Below are 24,546 nucleotides of genomic sequence, written 5' to 3'. Positions count from 1 at the left end.
AATTTAGGGGGGAAAAATCAGTTCTGTTTTGGACATGTTAAATTTAAGATGTCTATGGAATAGACATATGTGGGACATTGGATGTAGGATATATGGGGCAGCTAGGTGGTGCAGTGGATAGAGTGGTGGAACTGGAGCTAGGAAGATTCACCTTCCTGAGTTCAAATCCAGTCTCAGATACTTACTGTGTGACCCCAGGCAACTCACTTACCTCTGTTTGCCTCAATTTCCCCATCTGTTAAATGAGTTGGAGAAGTAACGACAAGCCACTCCAGTATCTTTGCCAAGAAAACCCCAAATGGGGTCATGAAAAGTTGAACATGACTGAAAAACATCACAACAACAACATGGAATGTGCAGATGAAGATGCCAGGCATGTGACTGAAAATGGAGAACTGGGGCTCAGAAGAGAGGCAAGAACTGGTTATGAAGATCTGGAAGGTGTTTTTTGAACCTATAAGTGCTGATGAGATCACCAAAAGAGAATGGAGAGAGAAAGAAAGGGGAGAGCCTGTTACAGAACCTTGAGGCATGGCTATGCATTGAAGACAGCTTACAGAGAGTACCTGGAAGGGTAAGAGTTTATAATCAGATTGAGGAATTTAGGTGTTGAGATTGTCAAGGTGCACATTTATGTCAGTGATGACATGATGGAAGGCAAAACCATTCTTGTTTATGGCTTGAAAGTAGGAATGAAGAGCACAGACCATAGGAGTTGAAGACTTTGGTAAACTGGGCAGTAAGGTTATTGGAGGTGATATCAATATGTAAGCTGAAGTCCCAACTTAAAGGGCAGAGTTTGGGGAGGAGAGATTGTAAACTAAGTTCTGAACTCCGATCTGGGGGCCACTGAGAACCTCTACTGAAACGGGAATGGGGTGATCTATCTGAATGGATTGAACATCAAAGGAGGAGAGATTGCTGAGTAAAGGTGGTAGAAGGAGGACCAAGTAGAAGAATGGGTGCTGGCTAGACTTGTCTATGGGTACGAGAGAAAATACAGCCAATTCTGGAAAGGATGGCCAGGGACATAGTATCATCAAAAGATAGCTGGCTTTATCTGATTGCAAGGAGACAGAATGTGGGAGAGAAAGAGGTCTAGACTGGAGGGCTGGGGGGTTGAGTGCATTTGTTAAAAATTGAATGAGAGTTCCACAGAGCACAAAGAAAGGGGAGGGTAGAGTTTGATAGGGGCCCAGGAAGGATAGGGCTGATGTGGACAGGTTTAAGGGAAGACACTGTACACAGGCATTGTGGGTGTAAATCATTGGGGTGCCATGTGACTTTCTAAATGTCGTTCATGCTTCTTTTGCTTGAAGATGTGGTGAACCTGATAGCCCATGGGTTTAGTTCTTACCAGAGAGTAATAGTTAAGAAAAGCAACTTTCTTTTGCCTCAGAAAAACAGTAGTGCAATCTATTTTTTTTTCATTCTCTAGTGATATGTAGGATACTTTATAAGAAAGCTAAGGTAATATTTTCATCAGAAGATACCTGGGAAACATATTTGCACCTACTGCCATGGAAATAAGAAAAAAGATATGCTATATTTGTAGAGCAGATGTATAATGTATTAGTTATTACACTGATGAATAGTGAGTTTGGTTAGTCTGTACCTTATGCATGTAGTAGATATTAAGTCATATTAATCATTTAATTTAAGTTCCATTAGCAGATTTGCTAATGCCTGGTCATCTTTGTTAATGTCTCATAATATTTCTACTTCATCACGCTCATTATTAATCTTTACTACTACTGTGGGGGTGAAAATTTGGTGGAGCCGGATGGAATTCTTTCCCTATCCAGTTCAACGTTCACGATTTCTGGAGGCGTTTCAAAGAAACACGGGCATTATCACAAGCTACCACAGGGCCCCCAAACCCGAATGAAAACAATGAAGGAGCACAGACCTTCCTTCCTCTCCTGATTACATCACTGGAGTCACTAGTTAATAAAAGGACACTGTATTTGATTTGAAAACTTCCTTATAGGCTCTCTGTCTCTCCTTTCTTGTCCCTCCCAATTTGCCTCCAATGTCTGCACACACACACACACACACACACACACACACACACACACACACACACACACACACACACACACACACACACTCTCTCTCTCTCTCTCTCTCCCCTCTCATGTTTTCCTGGCCATTTGCCCAGGTGATTGATTAAGTCTCGAGTACAAAGGAGGGACAGTTCAGGCAGCAGCAAACGCTGGAATGAATGGGCTCCTCCAAAGCCACCCAGAGCTCTGACTTTAGAACCTTGCACAGGAATGTGGGCAGGCCAAGCAAAAGGTATACAGTGAAATGTGCCCTGGACACTTCTTCCGTGAATGCTCATCTCTGACCCCAGGAGTGACACGCCAGGCTTTGCTCCTTCCTCTTACTTAAAGAAGGTACAAATAGATAACAAAAGGGTGGCTGTTTTCAGTTTCCCCTGGTCTCTGCTTCACTGCTATCCCTCGTCACAACTGCAAGGATGAGTGATTAGATTTCTAAGGAATTATGTGAGTATCATTTTCTAAGTATGGGTCTTTTTGCTGCCAGCTTCTACCCCCAACTCTCTTTATTCTCTTAATAGTTCTATTGGCTTTTGTCTTCCACTCACTGACTTGACTGAATGCTTTCCCCCGCTTCTGTTGTTGCTATAAACCCTATACTTAGGCCTTCTGGATGAAGTAAAAATAGAGTTTTAGACCTTTTAGACTAAATCAGTTGCTATTGTGTCTTACAGAAATGCTGCCCATTCGAGTGGGTCTGATTGCAGGCAATAACTGAGGAGAGAACAGAGAAAGGAGGGCTTGGTAATAGCTGGGTGCCTGATTTGAAATGGCATACCATGGATTTATTTTGGGAGTAGATTGTGGCAGGAGATGGCAAAGAGTGGCCCTGAAATTAGATCTTTCAGTCTTCTCTTGTTTACATCAAGTAAAATAATTAAGTTTTAGAAGGAAGAAGTGACGTAAGGAAAATGAAGTTGAAATGAGAACCTTTGCTCGTGGTTAATTAAAAATGAATTCCTTCTAGCTCAGCTTTAAAAAACATTATTTTAGATAGGCTTACATTGACTGCTAATGGGGTTAGAGTATTGTACATTGTCTTCTTAAGACCAAAGAAAGAGAAATCACATTTTTCTCTGAATAATCTCAGTTCCCTACTTTTAGGAACTCTGAGGGACAATTCAGTCTTAGACAAACGGTAGGCAGTGAAATTTCAATTTGTGGAATTGCACAACCTGAAGTTAATAAAATATAATATTGAAAAACTAACTGGGAGTAAGGTTTGTTTGGCTTAACTTTTTAGCATTTCCATTAGATTATAATGGTTTTTTCCTTAAAACAAATGAACAAATGAGTTTCAAAGATCTGAAATTGAAATGTTTGGGCATCTTGTTTGTGGTTAGAAATTCAAGCAATTTTTTTCCAGGTTGAATTCCGGACATCCATATAGAAAACAATATAAAGTTGTTGGAGTCTGTTCAGATAGTTGCTTTATGTAAACACAGAAAGGCACAGTTTACATGGCTCTATTCCAAACTTTTATTGATCAGTGTTTTGTGAGATTCCAGTCTTTGTTAGTAGTCTCATAGTTACTTTAGGTATCTCCAAAAAAGATAATGTTGCAATAGATTCTCCCTTTGCCATGAATTCACCATAATTCCTTATGTTTACTTAAATGAAATGAGAACATTTACGTGAAAGAACAAGGGAGCAGGTAATTACTTGGGAAAAAATGACATGAGTGATTCAAACATTGTTATATGATTGAACATGTAATTTATTCTTCCTTGATCCTTGGTCATGTCACTCTGAAGTTGTAATTAAATTCTTTAAAATTTTCTGCATAAATTGTTCTAGATAATGTAATCATCGGTCTCTCTTAATTTCTTCAAATAGGTGATCCACAAATTTATCTTTTATAGATTCAATAAATCATCCATTATAAATCACTGAAGTTGTTGTTTAGTGATGCTGTAACATGATAAGAAGGGGTTAAAAAAAAAAGAAAGAAAAAAATAAGATATAAACAGGTAACTTCCAACTTCAGAGTGTTTAAAAAGTTTGGAACAGAAACTGTCAGTTTGGAATTCCAAACGTATTTTCCTCATAGAAGCCATTTTGTCAATAATATTACATTTTTTACCCCCAAATTACCCTTTTGACTCATAACAAAATTCAATTTCAGTACTAATTATACTAATCTAGGCCCAGTAATGTATCTAAAGGACAAGGGGTACTGAGGTACAAGATGAGCACAAAGGAAGAAATGCATTTCCTTCTCTTTTTCTTGGACATGGCATGGCCCAGACATAGGCAACATACCGCCTACCTTTTCTGTACCCTTCTAACATCTACTCAGCCTCTCAAGTCATTTAATTCAAAACACATTTATTAAGAACCTTAGATCCTCACTTTACAGTTGAGAAAACTGAGGCAGATAGAGCTTAAGTGACTTGTTCAGGGTCACTCACGTCACTGAGTTGTTATGAGGATCAAATGAGATATTTGTAAAGTGGTTGCTTTGCACAGTAAATTGACACATAGTAGGCCTTAATAAATGTTTATTCCCTTTCCCCTCTAACGTGCTTTGCAAACCTTAAAATACCCCATAAATGTTAGCTATTGTTATTCCATTCCACTTTGAGGGTCTAAGATATTTATGAAGAAACGTGTAACCCAAAACAAGTTGTAATAACGATAAATAAGGAGATAAATAGGAAAATTTGTGGAAGGAGTGAACACTTTTTCTATTGATAATCAGGGAAGATGTCACAGAGCAGTAACCATTGAGTTGAACCTCAAAAGGAAAGAAGGATTCTTGAAAATTGAGATGAGGAATGAATTTTAGACATAGGGTTGCTGAAATATAAGGTCTGCCCTATTAACCCAACGTACTCCATGTTACAAAATGACCTACTTTTCATGTCAGTCAAAACTCCCACTCCCTTAGTGCAGGGACTTTCAAAGAATTGTTTGCTACCAATGTGTGTATGAATGATTTCTCCTTTATTCTATAGGTATTTGTATTTTCAAAAGAAGATCCTTGCTAAACCAAATGAATCAATGTTGGTCATACTTTAGATAGGATAATTAAGAGAAAAAGTAATAAGGCAGTATAAGAACCATGACCCAATGGGGTTACAAAGAGTTGGACACAGCCAAAACTGCTGAACAATAACACGACCTATGACTAATATAACACACAAACAAACCTAATGGTATTTGATTTTAGAAACTAAGAATCCGCCCAGTATTTGGATGGAAGATTGCCTGAGAATGCTGGATGTCATCATAGGAAGAGATGATCACACTTCATCAAGATTGGGTCGTAGCTGGCTAACCCCATTTCTTTTTCTGTCGGGATCACTAGACTACTAAATCTGGAAGATACTGTAGATGTCATTTACTTAGGTTTTAGCAAAGCATTTGATAGTCTCTCATGCTGTTCTTGCAGAGAAGATGGAGGGATATAGACCAGACCATAGGATAGTTAAGCCAATTCAGAACTGGTTAAGTGTCAGGACCCCAGAATAGTCATTAGTGGTTGGCTGTCAGCTGGCAAGAAGGTTTCTGGAGGAGTGCCCAGGGGATCTGTATGGTACGATTTACTAATTTTATCAATGACTTACAGATGTGGATGACATTCTTATCAAATTTGTCATTTGAGCCAAACCTGGCTTTCATGTGTGCTTCAGAAATAAGCAAATCCTTTCAAATCAGAGTTCAGTTTTTTGGTTTGTTGATTGTCTAGACATAAGAAAGTGTTAACAATGCATATTAAACTTAAAATTGTCTGTATGTGTGTGCATGTGCATGCCCGTGCGTGCTCATTTTTCTTCCCCTGCCCCTTCCAGTTGGTCTGATTGTTGAATATTTACCACCATAAGTGTATTGCTCCCTAAGTCATTGACAGGCTAAAGGATAATAATAATCATTATTATTATTATGGAGAAGGAGATAGAGGAGAAGGAAGAGAATGAGGAGGAGGAGGAGGGAGAGGAAAATGATGAAGAAGAAGGAGGAGCTGTCTTATATAGTACTTTCAGGTTTGCATACATTATCTCATTGGAGGCTCACAAATGGCTAACCCATTGGGTGACTGAATCAGGAGACCAAGAAAGCTCATTTAGCAGAAACTAACAAGATGAAATTTGATGAATATAAGTGCCAAGTCTTGCCCTTGGGTTCAAGAAATCAATTTTGAAAGCATAATTTTTATGGGAAAAGCATAGCTTCAGGGCAGTTTGTCTGAAAATGAAATGGGAGTGTTAGGGGATTGTTAGCCCAATCAAAAATGTGATAGGGCAAGAAAAGAAAAGAAAATTAAAGGAAAGGGAAAAAAAAAGAAGAAAAGAAAAGAAAATTGTGTCCTTAAGAAAGGCATAGTGTCCTGGATTACATAGGCAATAGTCCCATTGTACTCTGCTTGGTCAGATCACCCCAGGAGTAATTATGGTCAATTTTGGAGACTATGTTTTTAGAAAGGATAATGATAAAGCTGTTTCATATTCCAGAGGATGGCAACCAGGATAACCAGTGGCCTGGAGATTATGTTCTGTTGGGATCAGTTGAAGAAACTGGAAAACAGGGGAAAACCTCAGTGTTCAAGTGAGGGAACGACTTCTCTGCTTGGCCCCAAAGGACAGAATTGGGAGCCATGTCTGGGGGGTGCAGGAATGTAGGCTTATTATAAGCAGCAAATTAGAGCCATCCAAGAATGGAATGGGCTGCCTTGGAATGCTAACAATTGTGGATTTCATAAATATTCTCCATAGATATTGTCATTCTCCAAAGATAAAGATTTTATAAATTAGAACATGGAGGGAACTGTATTTACAAGAAACATTTAAGCCTCAGTGGGTTTCCCCTTCACTGGAAGACTTCAAGAAAAGGCAAGATGACCACTTGTCAGGAATACTGTGTGTGTGTGCGTGTGTGTGCATGTGTGTGTATGTGTTAGTAGTGGTGGTGGAAATCCCTGTTCGATTTGTTTGGAATAGATGGCTTTCTAAGATGTCTTCCAAATCGTGAGAATCTGTGATTATCTAGGGGAATTTTATTTTCGACTGGAGTGGTCATTTGATAAGACGAGCATGGTATAGAGATGCCCCAGAACTATCTCCTTTAATCTCTTCTTGAGAGCTCTTTTCTCTTCCTCTTAATTTTTCTTCAGCCAGAAGTTCTTTCAAAGCTATCATTCTTCACCTCCCCCTCAACATCCTCAGTGACTCCAGAGGAAGTACCAACCTGGCATTCTGTCTGGGTTGATGGTGCTATATGGATCTGCTCATTTGTATGGACAGTTTGAGTCATTTGTAAGTCCAGCTTTTGCATGTTGGAGACTGCATAGATGTATAGTGTTTTCTTTCCAATTATATTTAATAGTAAGTTTTATACAAATGCATGATGAGAACTTTTAAAGTGTGGCCTTCGTCATTTTTTTTAAGGCTTAATTATTTCGTGATGGATGATTATGAATGAGCATTTATGACGATATAATTTCCTCTTTGTGATAATCTCCTCTCACTGATAGAGGACTGTTTTCCAAAACTAGTACAAACACAGTTTTAACATCTGTAACTGCATAAGCCAAATCTGGGTAAAGGTAATTAAGCCTCATGATTCCAGGTATACATGTAAGCCAGTTTTCCACAAGACATAAGGAAGGAATCTCCTTCCCTTGTACTGCTTTGAGCAGTCTTCTAAGGTTCCTTGTAATCAATGAAGAAAACTTAAGCAGAATAACAATAGCTGGGGCCCTACTCATTTTTCAGGAATAAGCTTCTTGTCTATGTCCCTTTTTGCCACCACTTTAGTGCGGGCTCTCATCTCCTCTCCTGGACTATTTCAGTAGCCCTCTACTTAATCCCCTTTTTGTAAATCTCTGCCTACTCCAATCCATTCTGCACTCATCTGCCAAAGTGATTTTTTTTTGAATTGTAGGTCCAACCATGTTACCTCCCTACTCGATAAAATCCAATGGCTTCCTACTACTTTCAACATCAAATATAAATCACCTGGCATTTAAAACCCTTTACAAGTAGGCCCTTTCCTACCTTTCTCGTCTTCTTACCCTTTATTCTCATCTACATACACCACGATTTAGCTACACTGGCCTATTTGCTCTTTCTTATATGCACTCCTTCCTTACTGTGCCCTCCCAGCTTCTCCAACTTCCTTTTGGACTCTGCTCAAATCCCACTTTCTACAGGAGACCTTTCTCAATCTCCTTCTCCTCCCAACCACCAGTTTAGTGCCTTCCATCAGTGATGATGTTCCATTTACTCTGTACATTCCTTGTGAGGCAACTAGGTAGTGCAGTGGATAGAGCACCAGTGTAGGAGTCGAGGGACCTGAGTTCAAATCTCACTTCAGACACTTGACACTCACTAGCTGTGTGACCTTGGGCAAGTCACTTAACCCCAGTTGCCTCATCCTGGGTCATCTCCAGTCATCCTCATGAATATCTGGTCACTGGATTCAGATGGTTCTGGAGGAGAAGTGAGGCCGGTGATCTGCACAGCCCTCCCTCACTCAAAACAAAGTCAAGTACAAGTCATGTCATCATTTATCTGATGGCATGGTCTTCTTCAGCAACAAAGGATGAACACACACATATTCCTTGTGTGGAATGTGAGCTCTTTGAGAGCAAGGGATTGGTTTTGTCTTCCTCTGTTCTACAACAGGTAGCATAGTGTCTGGCCTATAGTAAGTACTTAAGGCTTGGTGACTGACTGGCATGACATTATGGTAGAGGATAAAGCTGATTTGTGTTCAAGGACAAGCTCATCGCAGAATTCTTGGAAAGAAATTGGTGATTTCCCCCAAAGGATTGTAAAGGAATAGGGAAATAATAATATTCTTACTAAAGAGATTTTTTTGCATCAGAGGTACTAGGAAAAGCTGTCTGGGACAAGGTAAAATGGGCTAGCAGATGGGAGCCAGACTGTGAGCACACGGCTCTCAAGGGTATGATTGTTAGAGAAGAAGGTGATTATAGGCCAGAAAGAGGCCAAAAATAGGAGAAACTAGTGGTCTGGTCAAAGGACTGGAGGGAGATGGACTGTTTGAGATCAGGCAAGGAGGTATTTGATTAATTAAAACTCTCAGAGGTCGATGTGGAAAAAAGGACTGACTTGAGGTAAGGAAGAAGAAAAATCTGTCAAGTTCCTAGCGCCTGTTCCTTCCTAGGCTCATTAATACCCTTCAGATACCTTCAACTTTTACAGGGGCATTGACTCAATGATTTTCTTTTATTGGTCTGTTTATAACCTTTTCACATGTGTGTTTTGCCAAACCTTGCGGAGGAACCTGCAAAAAGAGGACACAAGGTCCCTTCTTATTAGTTTACAAGCTAAACAAAAGACAAGACAGATTCAGTAAAATTTAGAAAGAGGCTATTTTTATACAAATGCATGATGAGAAAGTTTCTTTTAAAGTTTGGCCTTCTTCATTTGCTTAAGACTTAATTATCCTATAAACTGTCCCATTGAATTCCTGTGGGTAAGAGTGTCAGCACAACATTTTTGTAGGAGTTTTGCTGGGGAGGAGGTAGGAATCTCAGGGGGGAGTGAGTAGAAAAGGAGGAAAGACAACACAACAGGAAACAGGTCTCAAGATAAGGGAAGAAAACGAATTCTGGGGAGTAAGCAGACATCAGTCAGCTTGTCAGCTTTCTGTTAGGCATGTGCCAATGGCCTCAGGAGTTGTTGCACAAATCTTGGAAACCAGTGTGACAAAGAGATCCTATCTGAAACCTTAGGTCAATTGACTGCAGCTGTTTCCATTGGATTGGCATAAAGTAGAACACCATTGTATTCAACCCATATCTTGTGGCCTAGCTATCAGGTCACTCCCGTGGGCTCCAATCATAGGAGCGCTTTCATAAGCATTCATTGTTAGGAAGCAGCCCAAAGGCCAGGGATTTTGGCAAACATACCAGAGACTAGGATTAATGTACTCATTGTGAAAGAATTTGAAAATGGACTTGAGAGCCCCAGAGAAGTTTCACTGTTACCTTCGTGGATGATGAAATAATCACGCCAATTCTTAAATGTTTAGCTTTTAATATAACTTGGACTCAAGAGGCTAGAAATTTCAAAATAGCCATATTAGAACTAATACCCTCCTGTGAATATTTAGGGGAGAAACAGTCTTTCTAATCCCTCACCAAAGCCCTGCTGACGTCATGATCTGTACTGGTTACTGAAAAAGGAATTCTTTCTAGAAACTTATCATTCCCTTAAAGGAATTTGCTTTTAACATGGAGAAAGTGCTGGGATATGGTAGTTGGGAAAGTCCCTTTCAGCATGACTGGTGTAATGTAGAGGTTCTTACCTTTTGGAGATCTACGGATGGATTTCAAAGGGTCTATGGATTATAACACAAATTTCTAAAAAATATATTTTAACTGTATTTCAGTATAATTGATTTCCTTTATAAACCTGTGTATTTAATTTGATGCATTTAAAACCATCATTCTGAAAAGAGATTCATAGGACTCACTAGATTGCCAAGGAACTGGCACACTTTCTCTCTCTCTCTCTCTCTCTCTCTCTCTCTCTCTCTCTCTCTCTCTCTCTCTCTCTCTCTCTCCTCTCTCTCTCTCATACACACACACACACACACACACACACACACACACACACACTTTAATTCTACCTGGTATAGTAGGTAGAAGCCTTGGAGTCAGGAATACCTAGGTTCGAGTATTGCTGCTGACACACATTATATGTATGACTACTGGCAAATCACTTAATATTCGTTGTCCCAGGCAACCTTTGAAGACTTAAATGTTACAGATGAGTTGTCAGTCTCCGTTAGTGGAGAAAGCTTCATTCCTTTTTTCCTCTCTCCTTTTCTTCCTTCTTTCTCTCTTCCTTCCTTTTTTTCTTTCCTGTTTCTTTCACTTTCTTTTCTTCCTTCATTCTTTCATTTCACAGATAAGGAAACTGAGGCCCAGGCAGTTTAAGTGACTTATCCAAACCCACACAGGTAATAAATAAGCATCAGAGGATGATATTGGAAGATAATTCTTGACTCCATCATGCTTTCCATGATGCTGCAATTGTATTAATAAAGTTTTAACACAAGACCCTAGATTTTAGAGTTATCCTTCCAATATCAATTTCATAGCTCATTTTCATGCCCCAAACCCATTCAACATGTAACAGTTAAGGAAAGAGATGATTTAAATGGAGGATGCTACTTCTACTCTACTCATTCTTTTTAGTCAAACAGTCTTTGGCATATGTTTTCCAAAACATCACTACCCTATGTCCCCATACCTCACTTCCTCATTTCCTTCTTTTCGTTTTCCTGTATTTCGGTTGTGAACTGGACCATTGATGACAGTAGCCACCAGAAAAGGGTGAGTATCCAACATTCTCAGCCACTTACTTCAGTGTCCTTTAAAACTGGTAAAAAGGATTTTATTTTATTTTTTTTTATTTATTTTTTTTTAGTAGTTTCTCTTTCCCTTTTATTTTTTTTTATTTTGTAATGTTTAACAATCACTGCCATACAATTGCGATTTTATCCCTCCCCACTTACTCCCCACTACCCCCCTCCCTCCCCACGACTGCATACAATTCTGTATAGATTCTACATATACTTTCCTATTGAGTATATTTTCACTATAGTCATGCTATGTAGTCAGACTAAGATAAATGAAAGAAATCGTATAACAAATCAGAACATGATACACAAACACATACACAAACATGATCTGCTACAATATGTGAGTGACTTCCATATTTCTCTCTCTGAGTGTGGCAGGCATTTTGCCTTGAGATCCTCCATTGGGATTTTTTTTTTTTTTGGTAAGTTCTTGTGTTATTACAAAAATCTAAGTCTACCAGAAAAAACTCTCACACACTGTGGTTGTTGCTGTGCATAAAGTTCTCCTGGTTCTGCTCCTTTCACTCAGCATCAGGTCATATAAGTCCTTCCAGGCCTCTCTGAAGTCTTCTTGTTCATCATTTCTTATGGCACAATAGTACTCCATTACATTCATATACCATAATTTATTCAGCCATTCCCCAATTGATGGACATCCCCTTGACTTCCAGTTTTTGGCAACTACATAGAGTGCTGCTATAAATATTTTTGTACATGTGGGACCCTTTCCCATTTTTATGATCTCTTGGGGATATAGTCCTAGTAGCAATACTGCTGGGTCAAAGGGTATGCACATTTTTGTAGCCCTTTGGGCATAGTTCCAAATTGCTCTCCAGAATGGTTAGATGCGCTCGCAGCTCCACCAACAATGAATTAGTGTTCCAACTTTCCCACATCCTCTCCAGCATTTATCATTTTCTTGTTCTGTCATGTTTGCCAATCTTATAGGTGTGATGTGGTACCTCAGAGTTGTTTTGATTTGCATCTCTCTAACCAATAGTGATTTAGAGCATTTTTTCATATGATTATAGATAGCTTTAATTTCTTCCTCTGAAAATTGCCTGTTCATATCCTTTGACCATTTATCAATTGGGGAATGACTTGTATGATTATACATTTGGATCAGTTCTCTATATATTCTAGAAATGAGGCCTTTATCCCCGAGCTTAGCTGTAAAAATTCTTTCCCAATTTACTACATCCCTCCGGATTTTGGTTGCATTGGGTTTGGTTGTGCAAAAACTTCTCAGTTTAATGTAATCAAAGTTATCCATTTTGCATTTCATAATGCATTCTATCTCTCCTTTAGTAAAGAATTCTTCCCTTCTCCATAGATCTGATAAATACACTATTCCTTGCTTCTCCAGTTTATTCATGGTATCAATCTTTATACCTAAATCATGTACCCATTTGGACTTTATTCTTGTGTACGGTGTCAGGTATGGGTCTATGCCTAATTTCCGCCACACTGTTATCCAGTTTTCCCAGCAATTTTTGTCAAACAATGAGTTCTTATCCCAGAAGCTGGGGTCCTTGGGTTTATCAAACAGAAGGTTGCTATATTCCTTGCCTACTGCATCTTGAGTGCCAAGTCTATTCCACTTGTCTACCTCTCTGTTTCTTAGCCAATACCAAGTGGTTTTGATAATTGCTGCTTTATAGTACAGTTTGAGGTCTGGTAGCGCTAGGCCACCTTCCCAAGCATTTCTTTTCATTAGTCCCTTTGATATTCTGGACCTTTTGTTTTTCCAAATGAATTTTGATATTATTTTGTCCAGCTCTAGAAAGTAATTGTCTGATAGTTTAATTGGTATGGCACTAAATAAAAAGGATTTTATAAAACAAAGTGTTGACCACCACTGCTAAGAGTCAATCAGTCATAGCCCAGCTTGAAGTCAGACTAGCTCCTTTACCAGGCTCTTGAACACTAGCTCTTTGGAAGGAAATAAATAACCTGTATGTATTGATCTGACCCCTCAACAAAGAGTTTTCAGCTTTTACTCTGGTTTTTCATTTTCCAAACATTATAACATTAAAGCTCTGTTTAAAAAAAAAAAAGATTTTTTCCCTCTAAGTTTATCTCACAACTGAGAAATACATAGTTCTTGTGAAAGGGGGAAGCATATTAAAAGATACCGATTTCTTTCCCTATATTTCTCCTTGTGGCTGCATGTAAATATTTACCTGTGGAATCATAGCTGAGAGATGAAGCAAGATATCTGGGTGGCAGATGTGATGTGATTAAGGTATAAGCTGGAAAAAGGTGTGAAAAATTAGCATTCTCAAAAAATTAAGAGTATTACTTTGGATAGGTAAGTGGTGCAGTGGATAGAGTGCTGCACCTGGAGTCAGGAAGACACATCTTCATGAGTTCAAATCCAGCTTCAAGTATTTACTAGGTGTGACTTTGGGCATCACTTTACCCTGGTTGCCTCAGTTTCCTCATCTGTAAAATGAACTGGAGAAGGGAATGGCAAAGCACTCCAGTATCTTTGCCAAGAAAACCACAAAAGGGTCTTGAAGAGTCAGATGTGATTGTGAGAATTCATTAACAATTTATTTTTCAGTTATTTGAAAGCTGCTTAGTCTCACCAGTAGTACTGGAAAGGATTTTAGAATCTTTCCCCCTCTCTTAACCAGATTAATCTATCATTAAGCACTTATTAAGTGCCTAGTATAGTATTAGGTGGTGGGTATTCAGACAGCCACATGGTTCTATAGGAAAGAAACTGAGGTCTCCACAGATGAAGTACCCAAGGTCACATAGCTACTTACAGCCAGCTCTAGAACCCAGGTCAAGGCCTAACCCAGTGTTCTTTCCACACTTTAAGCAGACCATTTGCTTAGAATTACAGAGCCATAGAATTTCTGAGTTGGAAAGGGCTTTAGTGCCCGTTTAATCCAACCCTTGCCTGAGAAAGGATTCTTTCTATATCACCTTTTTTTGGATGATAGACCTCTTTGACAGTCTTATAAAACCTATGGACCCCTCAGAATAATGTTTTAATTATATAAAATAAAATGCATTGGGTTATAAAGGAAATCAATTATATTGAAATGCAGCTATCAAAAAAATTTTTTTTTCAAAACAAATTCACAAAACCCTAGGTTAAGAACTCCTGTTCTACAACATAGTCAGTTAGTCCTTAACCAGATATTTCTTGAAGACTCCAAAGGAGGCAACCCATTCCACTTTTGGATTACTTTAATCCTAAGGAAGTATTTCCTAACAGTAAGCCTAAAAAGTGCTTGCTCTCTCTTCCTCTGTGTTGTATAGTAGCCAGTACCTAGCTTGCGAGAGTAACATCAGAGAGGAAGGGAAAGAGGAATCACCAACAATTAAGTTGTCTTAGTTGTTAAAGATTGCTGTGAGAATTAGAACTAAAATTTTATGCTACTTGTGAATTTCATTTATTGGTGCTACCCAGGTTCCTCTCCACCCCCCAAGTCAGATAATTGAGAACTGATTGTATTTGGTAATGTGGATGACTGCATATTACTACTACTACCACTACTACTACTACTACTGCTACTACTACTACTACTACTGCTACTACTGCTACTGCTACTATACTACTACTACTACTACTACTACTACTACTACTACTGCTACTACTGCTTCTAACTATCACTATGGCAGCTAGTAGTAGTAGTAGTAGGTAGTAAAGTGGATAGAACATGTAGACACTTGCTAGCTATGTGGTTCTGGGCAAGTCATTTAACCCCTGCCTAAAACTGGAGAAGGAAATGACAAAATGCTCCAGTATCTTTGCCAAGAAAACCCCATGAACTTGTCTACAGTCATGAAGAGGCAGACACAACTGAACAGTTACTAAGTACTACTACACTTACTACAGTATATTTTAAGATGCTGGGGAATGAACAATTTAGATTTTTTGGAAGATTAGAGTTTCCTTATTTTAAAATTTACACAGAATTGCATAGCTCTTCTGCCACAAATTGATCCAGGTTTCAAAAAATAGTTAAAATATAAGTACCCAATCTTCAGGACAGTCTGGCCATGACCAAGAGGGTCTTTGTTTTATGATCTGGTTTTTATCAGCTTCCTGCCTGCCCCATATATTGATAAAGTGAGTTTTCCTAATGCTGTTTCTATAGCTACAATAACAAAAGTACCATGGTTTAGTGGATCTATGACTCTCAAGTCTTTTTTTTTTTTTAAGTGAGATCTATTATTCATTTCCTATCGGGAGTTGTGTAGCCTCCATCATGGTCAAATAAAAAAAAATTAGGCCTTGAACCCTTAAAAGCTTCTCTATTTTTAAAATGTCAGTAATTCACAGAGGCTTGTGGAATATTCTTTTTTTTTTTTAGCATTGGAACCAACCCTGCAACTCGTACATGACAGGAAATAAATCATATCATGGAAAGGAAAGGAAAGGAAAAAAAACCCAGCTAGCAGTGGCATAGTTTTAAAAAATGTAAACCTGGTTACAGATTCCCATCTTGAAGTTAATGTAAGGAATAAGAGCAAATTAACGCCCTAGCTCATCAAGATGAGCTGCAGTGTCGCCTTCTTCTGCAAAATGACTTTACCTGAGTAATGAGGCCCTAGGAGCTGACAGGGACTGATGTTGGTAAGGCAAAGTGAGCATTAGCCCAAATCCTAGGTGGAGGTGGAGATTGTCTTTCCAAAATGAGATTCATTAAAATGCCTCACTGGGTGCATCAAAGCTACACCTTCTTACCCCAAAATGGGTACTGATGGAATTGGTAATGGGTGATCTCATTAGTTTATACAGAGAAGTTTAGGGTAAAGAAAAGGAGACTGTGTTCAATGACTTGACTCTCAACGAATTGGTTTCCCCCAATGAGGAGAGGAGATACATGCTATATTCAAGCATAATTCTGCCCTTTAACTGACCTATATTTTAAAATATAGTTAAGTAACACAGTACAACTTCAGGAAAAAGGTAATTTTTCTTTTAATTTAATAGCTTAATAATACCTCCCCTAAAAGTCCAGTTGTGATGCCTAATGTGGAGAGGGGACACTGTTCTCTCTAAAAGTCATGTGGAGAACAAACTCTGTTAAGTTTTACCAAGATCTAAAGTGAGCCTGTATCCCTGGTGGTCTTTGAAGCATTAAAAAATAATGGATACTTAATATTTATTTAATATTTATAATCTTTACCACTAAGGAGAGAGGAGGCTCTCCAAGAGACCTCTGCCCCATTTCTAGCCTCAACCCTTCAGAGATTTCAATCTATCTCCACCTCAGCCACCATTGCCATTAGCTCCCTTTATCTCGTCTATCCCTTGCCCCAGAATCCATCAACCTCTTTGCTTGTCCTTTTCTTTAGTCTTAGAGGATAAGGTAAGGCCATCCTTCCCTCTGTCATTTTCCTAACTGGTTAGGTAGAGGCCACTGCACTGAGGCAAGAGGAGCCTCTCCCATGGAGGAGGTAGAGGGCACAGCTGCCATTCCCAGCCTCAGATTCTAGCCCTCACTGATTGTGGGAGTGCTGAATATCACCACCTGGATGTCCTACCAGCATCCTGAATCAATATGTCTTTTTGTTGTTATGGAGTTGTATCAGCCACATCCAACTCTTCATGACCCCATTTGGGGTTTTCTTGGCAAAGATACTGGAGTGGTTTGCCATTTCCTTCTCCAGCTCATTTTTCAGATGAGGAAACTGAGGGAGCCAGGGTAAAGTGACTTGCCCAGGGTCATACATCTGGTAAGTATTTGAGGTCAAATTTGAACTCAGTCCTCCTGATTCCAGGGCTGGTACTCTGTCCACTGCACCACTGAGTAGCCCTGCAATATGTCCAAAACCAAAATCTTCATATTATCTTCAAAATCATCATATTATCTCCAAAATCATCATAATATCCATTCTTCTTCCAAATTTGCTTCCTTTGAAGGGCCTGCATTCCTCCCACTCACCCAGAAATAACCTTGGAATGATCTTTGACTCCTGGCACATAGTAAGTGCTTAATAAATATTGATTGATTGATCCTGTCTTCCTCTCCCTTGTGTATCAAATCAGTTGCCAAGTCTTGTCAGTTCTCTTTCGATCACTTCTCTGAAATCTATTCCCTTCTCTCCTCTCACACAGCTATTCTCTGAGTCCAGGCTCTTAGAGCCTCTGGATTAAACTATTAGAATAACCTCCTAATTGACCTCTTTGCTTCCTGTCTCTCTCTCCTACAGTCCTTTCTTCATACAGCTACCAAAATATTCCCTTGTTGTCTTATTCATAAACTTTCTCTAGTTTCATATTGCCTGTAGAGTATAAAATATGAATGAAATATAAATCAAGCCTTTCCATCATCTGACTTGATGCTGCCTTTCTGATCTTATTTAGCTGTACCCCTCTCCCCCATACTCAACCATCCAACCAAACGGGGCTATTGAATATTCTCTGACCTCTACATTTCATCTCTTAGCCTTCACTTATTTGGAATTCACCCCCTCCTCATCTCCACCTTTCACCATACTTATCTTCTTTCATGATCAGATGCCACCTCTGCAGAGAAGCCTTTTCCTAATTGCTACCCAGTAGTGGTCTCTCCCTCCTCCAAGCACTTTGATCTCTCACTGGTTTTCTACCCTCTCCACCCAGTGTACATTTCTCTGTACATTTTGTATCCCCATATGGAATGTAAGCTTCTTGAGGATAGGCACTGTTTCCTTATTGTCTTTTTGCTTCTACTTCCTAGAACAGTGTCTTACACATAGTAATCACTTCCTACATAACATTTATGATTGACATTGAAACACTACTTTAAGCAAAGTATTTTTCATTTATTCCATTTGATACAACAATACTGGGAAGTGAGGCAAAACCTTTCTTCATGGAGTTGAATAATTAAACATCAAAGTTGTAAGTGCTTTTTTTTTTTATTTTCACAAAAAATACATTCCCCCTCCCTCCACCAGCCCCTCCGCCCCACCCCCCCAACTTCTCAACAGGTCTTGATAAGAAAAAAAACATAACCCACAGATGAAAATGTAAAGGTCAAGTTTTACTGAACCTAAAAAAAATTCCACCAGGAAACTGTAAGGGATGTTTAAGAAAAAAATCCATAGAAAACAGGAAGTCAGTTTAAATGTATACATTGTGCAGCTGTGTAATGTTGGAGTTGAAGGCATGGCTTCTTTAAGAAGCATTTGCTCCATCAAACCAGATAAAATCGACTGAAGTTTACTATCTTTCCAGTGAAACTGATGGCTATTTTTACAACATGGTAAAAAGCATTTGAAAAAAAGTCATTTCAACTTCCAGTCTCTTGGCAAAAAGAGGCAGCTAGGTGGCACGGAGGAAAGAATGACTTTAGTTCAAATCCAGCCTCAGACAATTACTAGTTGTGAAGCCTCTTAACTCTTTGTGCCTCAGTTTCCTCATATGCAAAATGGGGATGGTAATAGGCTCTACCTCACAGAATTGTAGGAATAAAATGAGACAATATGTAAGGTATTTTGCAAACCATAAAGCTTCTTATGAATGCTAGCTATTATTATTGTTATTAATAAATAAGAATACAATTAGATCTGAGATAAAACATGAAGATTTGATGAAGGAAAAAGATCCCCTTTTTTATACCAAGCTAAAAATAATACTAATTTTGAAGTTGTTTAAACTCAAAATTCATGCCTTGCTACCTCTTTACCATCCACTGATCCATCTGTCAGCCTATGCATTCAGCCATCTATCCATAGCAAATGTTTGTTGATTACTTGGAGCATATGGTAAGTTGCATGCTGTTCAAACTGCTTTCTTTAAGCTAATGATAATATTTTCCCTTTAAAACCTTTTTCACTGCTATTTTACCTTCTAAACTGTAATTCATATGAAGGGATTTGTGACAGTAAGGGTAAGAGATTCCATCAAAGATAATTTTAAAAAAAGGGGATTTCAAAAGAATCCTGAAACAAGCCTCCTTTCCCCTAAGCTTGAAGGGGATTAATTTAAGATCAATGATTGCACCTATATTTCAGGTGATCAGATCTTCTGTACTTGTGCACAAATATGACATTTATCCTTTTGTGAGATGCCTCAGAAGTCAGGAGAAAAATAATTATAAGAATTATTCCAGAAAGTTAGCAAGAGAGAAGTCCATGCTTTAGGTACAATTTATAAATGAAATATTGTATAAGCTCCTTGAGGGCAGTACTGGACTGCCCTGGATTTGTCTTTGTATATCCAGTGCAGGGCTTTGCCACGAAGAAGACATTTAACAAATGTTTATTAAATTGTACCCTGACAAACAGCGTGGTGCTCGCTCCGTGGATCCTGATCTAGCAAGGAAACCTTTCTTGTGTCAGAATAGAGAAATATATAATAAATGGTGGAAAGCGATGGCCATTAGCATGCTAGACTGGTGCACTTTGATTCTCACATTTTAAGCATTTCCGTCAGCATGGAATTAGGGGAAGGAGAACAGACAACAGAAAAGTGAATGGTCGTTGAATAATCAGTTTTTAAAGCTGTCTGCCCTTGTACCTTGCTCTAACATTGTACTTATACTTGAGCTACAATTTGATTGAAATTTGCAAAAATCCTTGAAAATAGAATATATGTACACTGCTAGGCAATTTAGTTTGCTTATGGAAGGATTTTAGGACACATGATTAACCAATGAGATGTCCTAATTTCTAAGAAGTGGATAGACATCTCCTTTGTTTGAAAATATTTCAAAACGTGTTATTGAAAATAGACACTTGTTCTAGAATATCCCAAGTTTGAAAACTTTCCTACAAATTCAGTGTACACTACATTACAATGGCAGCCATGCCCTCAGGGCTTCACAATTCAACTGAAAACAGAACCAGAACATTCCAAGGACAAAACTTGAAGGCAGAGTATGATTGTGACCATGAAAAATGTAGAAGTGTACGTACTTCATTGTTTCAGAAAATTATGAAGGAATAATTATTTACAGTATAAGAGGCAACAGGGCTGGTCTTGGAGTGAAGAGGATCTGGATTTAATTCCTACCTCTGATGTACACTACCTGGGTGGCCTTGAGCAAGTCACTTATCCTCTCCATGTCTGAGGCAATTTTTATTAGACTCGAAGTTCTGGATGAATTACTGATGTGTCTTAGTGTAGTGAATTCTTATGGCATGAAGTCACAGGTGCAGAAGAGTCCCCGCCTGCTCCCAGGGGGAAAAAATCCACAACAAACCAATAAAATATTTCTAATAATAACATTTAAAAATGATGACACTGTAATTTTATATAAAAATTTTTTTTCAGTTCTAAATTCTCTCCTTCTTACCACCCCATTCCCCACCCATTGAGAAGGCAAGAAATATGATATCCATTATACATATGAAGTCATGCAAAATGCATTTCCACATCAGCTATGTTGCCAAAAAAAAAAAAGAAAGTAAAAAAGAAAGATGTTTCAATCTGTACTCATCAGTTCTGTCTCTCAGGGTGGATAGCATTTTCAGTATGAGTCTTTTGGAATTGTCCAGGAATCCTTATGTTGGTTAGAGTAGCTGAGTCATTCACAATTTTTCTGTCATACAGTATGGCTGTTACTGTGTACAATGTTCTCCTGGTTCTGCTTATTTCACTTTGCATCAGCTCATGTAAGTCTTCCCAAGTTTTTCTGAAACCATCCAAATTGTTCTCCAGAACAGTTAGACTAGATGGTAACTCCACCAACAATACATTAGTGTCCCAATTTTTCCACATCCTCTTCAGCATTTGCCATTTTCTTTTTTTGTCATGTTAGCTAATCTGATAGGTGGAGGTGGTATCTCAGACTTTATTTGCATGTCTCTAATCAGTAGCGATTTAGAACTTTTTTCATATGACTTTTCATAGCTTTGATTTCTTCTTCTCAAAACTGCCTGCTCATATCCTTTGACCATTTATCAATCAGGCAATCTATAAATTTAAACGACTTTATCTAAGTATTACATTTATAAAATTCACATTGATATTTTAAATTTGCTTGTATGTTTCTGTTTTAGATTATATTTACTAATTCTACATTTTATTTTGAACCAAACTGATGATATATTGACATCTGGGTGCAAGTAAGTATTATTTCATTATTTACACAGTGTCTAGGACAGAACCCAGCACATAGTAGGTTATTATTAAATACATGATTAATTAAATGGCATTATTTATATTAGCCAGTACTTCTTGCCACATAAGTGAGAAGGAGGAAGTATATCCCTGGCATTACTACCTGCTGATGGAAAGGAAGATTACTAGTCCCTGCTCTGTACAAAATATAAAACAGTATTAATACATATATGGACAGATACACACAAATCATGTATCTCCATTATAACAAAGTAAAGAGAAGAAGTTTTTGTATAAATGATAGCACTGATCTAAGTTTTGATTATTCATGTATATATTGGTGTATGTATGTAATATTAGCACACAGATTGATGTCAGTTTGGTTATGTAAAAATAAAGCATAGCACATATTCAAATACTAAGTGTTTTTGGAGGAAAAGCTCATGTCAACGTCATGTGTATTTTTCCATGAGCAGAAACTGGATTCTTTTACTTGTATACTTTTAGATGTATTGACAGAATCCAGATGTCAATTTCAAATCCAACTTATAACTCTTAATAATTGATTATAAATTATTAATATTAAATATAAATTTAATATTAATATTAAATATAAATTAATAATATTTTAGTATTGCTTATAGACACCAACCAATAAGAAAGAAGGTGAGAAGCAGTATAGTAGAAAAAGAACACAGGTCAGCTAACTAACAATTATTAAGTGCCTACTGTATGCCAGGTGCTGTGGTAAGCATTGTGCACTCTTCCAAGCACTGATCTGAAGTGAGAAAAGGCCTGTAATAGAATCCCATCTCCAACACTTATTTGTTATATTACCAAAAGCAATTCACATTACTGTCCTGAGACTCAGTTTTTACATCTGTAAAATGGGTATAATACTTGTAATATTACTATAGCCTATAGTATTATTAGTAGTTCACAAGGTATCAAATGGGATAGCGTATGGAAGCCATCGTAACTCTTAATATACTCATGAAATTACCCAAAACAGATCCTGCGGTATCTGAGTTTGTCTAGTAGGACTTCTATTTATATACTTGAGCAAGTTGGAGCCTCTTTATCTTGGGAAACTTGATAATCTTAACTGGCCAAGGTGCTATAAATAGACATGGCATCCTTTTCTTTTTTCCAAGTTTTAGAATCAGTTAACAGTTTGCTGTTGAGAGCCAAATTGATTCCTTTTCCTTTTTCCTCTTGTGCTTGCAAGAACCCTGAACTCGTCACTGGGCAGGTCCATCCTTCGGTTGCAATAGAACACTTCTTAATGTTTTGTTTCTCTCGCATTTGCAAATGCCATTTATAGAACTTGGGGGGACACAACCATGACCAATTTTCTTCCTTTGACAAGTTGGTGTGCTTCTGAGAAGCTTACAGATGAATCCTTTTGTTAATTGCATATACTGTATTCTAGTTCTTTGCTGTGATAGATGTATCAGGAGATGAAGTTAGATATAAAAATATCTGAGGAACTCATCAGGAACTAGGTGGTTCAGTAGATAAAAAAGTCTTGGTACAGCAGAAAAGTCATTAAGGTAATTAAAGTAGATGACTAGAGCTCTAAGAAGCATCTCATCTAATTTAGCATTCTGAAAACCAAAGGAGGTGAAAAACTCCAGTACAATGTCCATTGTTGATCCTGTCTTCTCAGTCCTGAATTTTTCTGTCCCAACCACTTTCATAGGCACGGTTGGTAAAGCCATGAACCTGCAACCAGAAAGGTTTGAATTCAAATCCTGCCCTTGGCTCTTCCTAACTGAATGACCTTGGTCAAGTCACTGAACCTCCGTCTGCCTCAGATACCTCACCTGTAAAATGGGGAAGACGTGTACCTACTGCACTGTTGTGAGGACCCTATTTGATAATATGTAAAGAGCTTTGCATAACCTCAAAGTACTATGGAAATGATAGGTATTATTATTACTGCAGCAGCGAGGCACAATGAATAGAGCACTGGGCCTGGAATAAGGAAGACTCATCTTCCCGAATTCAAATCTGGCCTCAGACACTTACTAGCTGTGTGCCCCTGGGCAAGTTACTCAATCCTGCTTGCCTCAGCTTCTTCATCAGTAAACTGAACTGGAGAAGGAAATGGCAAGAAAAAAGTTACTCTAGTAATTTTGCCAAGAAAGCCCCAAATGGGGTCACAAAGAGTCAGACACAACTGAAAAGTGACAACATTTATATTATTATTATCCGGTTGTGAAATCCTTGGGAGTCTGTAGCTGAGAAGAATAATTAGTAAATGAATCCACCATCCTTCCGTTTATAGACTTTGAAACCAGAGACTGTTGGTTTAATTTTGTTCCATATCACATCAGCTTTTCCATGTCAAAGTGTTCACTTGACTCCCTGCTATGAAATGCTAGTACATGACTTCATTCATTAGGGATCACTAGTGATTAGAAGTCATCAGCGATCCCTAATGAATGATTGGGATCAAGGCACGACATTAAGTAAAAATGGAACAACGAGAAACATAAATTTACCACCATTAACAAATTTGCTTATCGTTTGAAGATACTAATGATTCAATGCCATTAAATGATCCATAATGGATGATTAAGATTTAAAAAAAAACCATGAGAAACTAGAAATCACAAATAGATGATAATTAACAAATTTGTTTATTGTCTGAAGATACTAGTTATCACTCTGCATATGTGACACTCAGGTGCCACAAGATATAGAAATCTTTTTTTGAATCTGTTGCATGTTTCCTATGGAAGAGTTAGTAAAGGTTGTTATGCACCATCCAAAATCCAATAGCTTTGAAGACAGCTTTAGTACAGTCATGGGGTAAACAGCAACAAATGATGATGGGCACAAAGTGCTTACTTACGTGTTATTCACTCCGTAATCATTGGCCTTAAGTGCTCGGTGCTCAAGGCTGCTAAGTGTTCACAGCTTCCATAAACAAGAATTGGTTGCTAGCTTAGCTTTAGACCACATTTCCCTTGTGACAGTGAAATTAATTCCTGGTATGCCCAGTCGTCTCTCTGGACCCTTTCTTGGTGTCAAGGAAGCTACAGCCTCATTTCCAGGTTTTGTTACCCTAAAGCACAGACTGGCTAAGATGTTGACAATTACATTACAGTGTCTAGGAAA

General features: G+C 38.2%; 1 protein-coding gene across 4 annotated transcripts in view; it reads left to right on the top strand.

Annotated features, from left to right (window-relative positions):
- The window catches only part of ARHGAP28 (Rho GTPase activating protein 28), a 195,775-nt gene that overhangs the window by 45,764 nt on the left and 125,465 nt on the right, over positions 1-24,546 (top strand). The window contains exon 1 of one of the 4 annotated variants that reach the window (XM_072604266.1): positions 2,311-2,399. The exons of 2 other annotated variants lie outside the window; for them this stretch is intronic. The gene's annotated coding sequence lies outside the window, so the exon portion shown is untranslated. Of the gene's footprint in view, positions 1-2,310; positions 2,400-2,421; positions 2,511-24,546 lie in introns of those variants that run through there. One more of the 4 variants, XM_072604265.1, reaches the window with a different exon arrangement.

The sequence above is a fragment of the Notamacropus eugenii genome, chromosome 4 (assembly GCF_028372415.1).
Source record: "Notamacropus eugenii isolate mMacEug1 chromosome 4, mMacEug1.pri_v2, whole genome shotgun sequence".
NCBI lineage: Eukaryota > Metazoa > Chordata > Mammalia > Diprotodontia > Macropodidae > Notamacropus > Notamacropus eugenii.
This window is presented reverse-complemented; position numbering and strand designations above follow the sequence as displayed.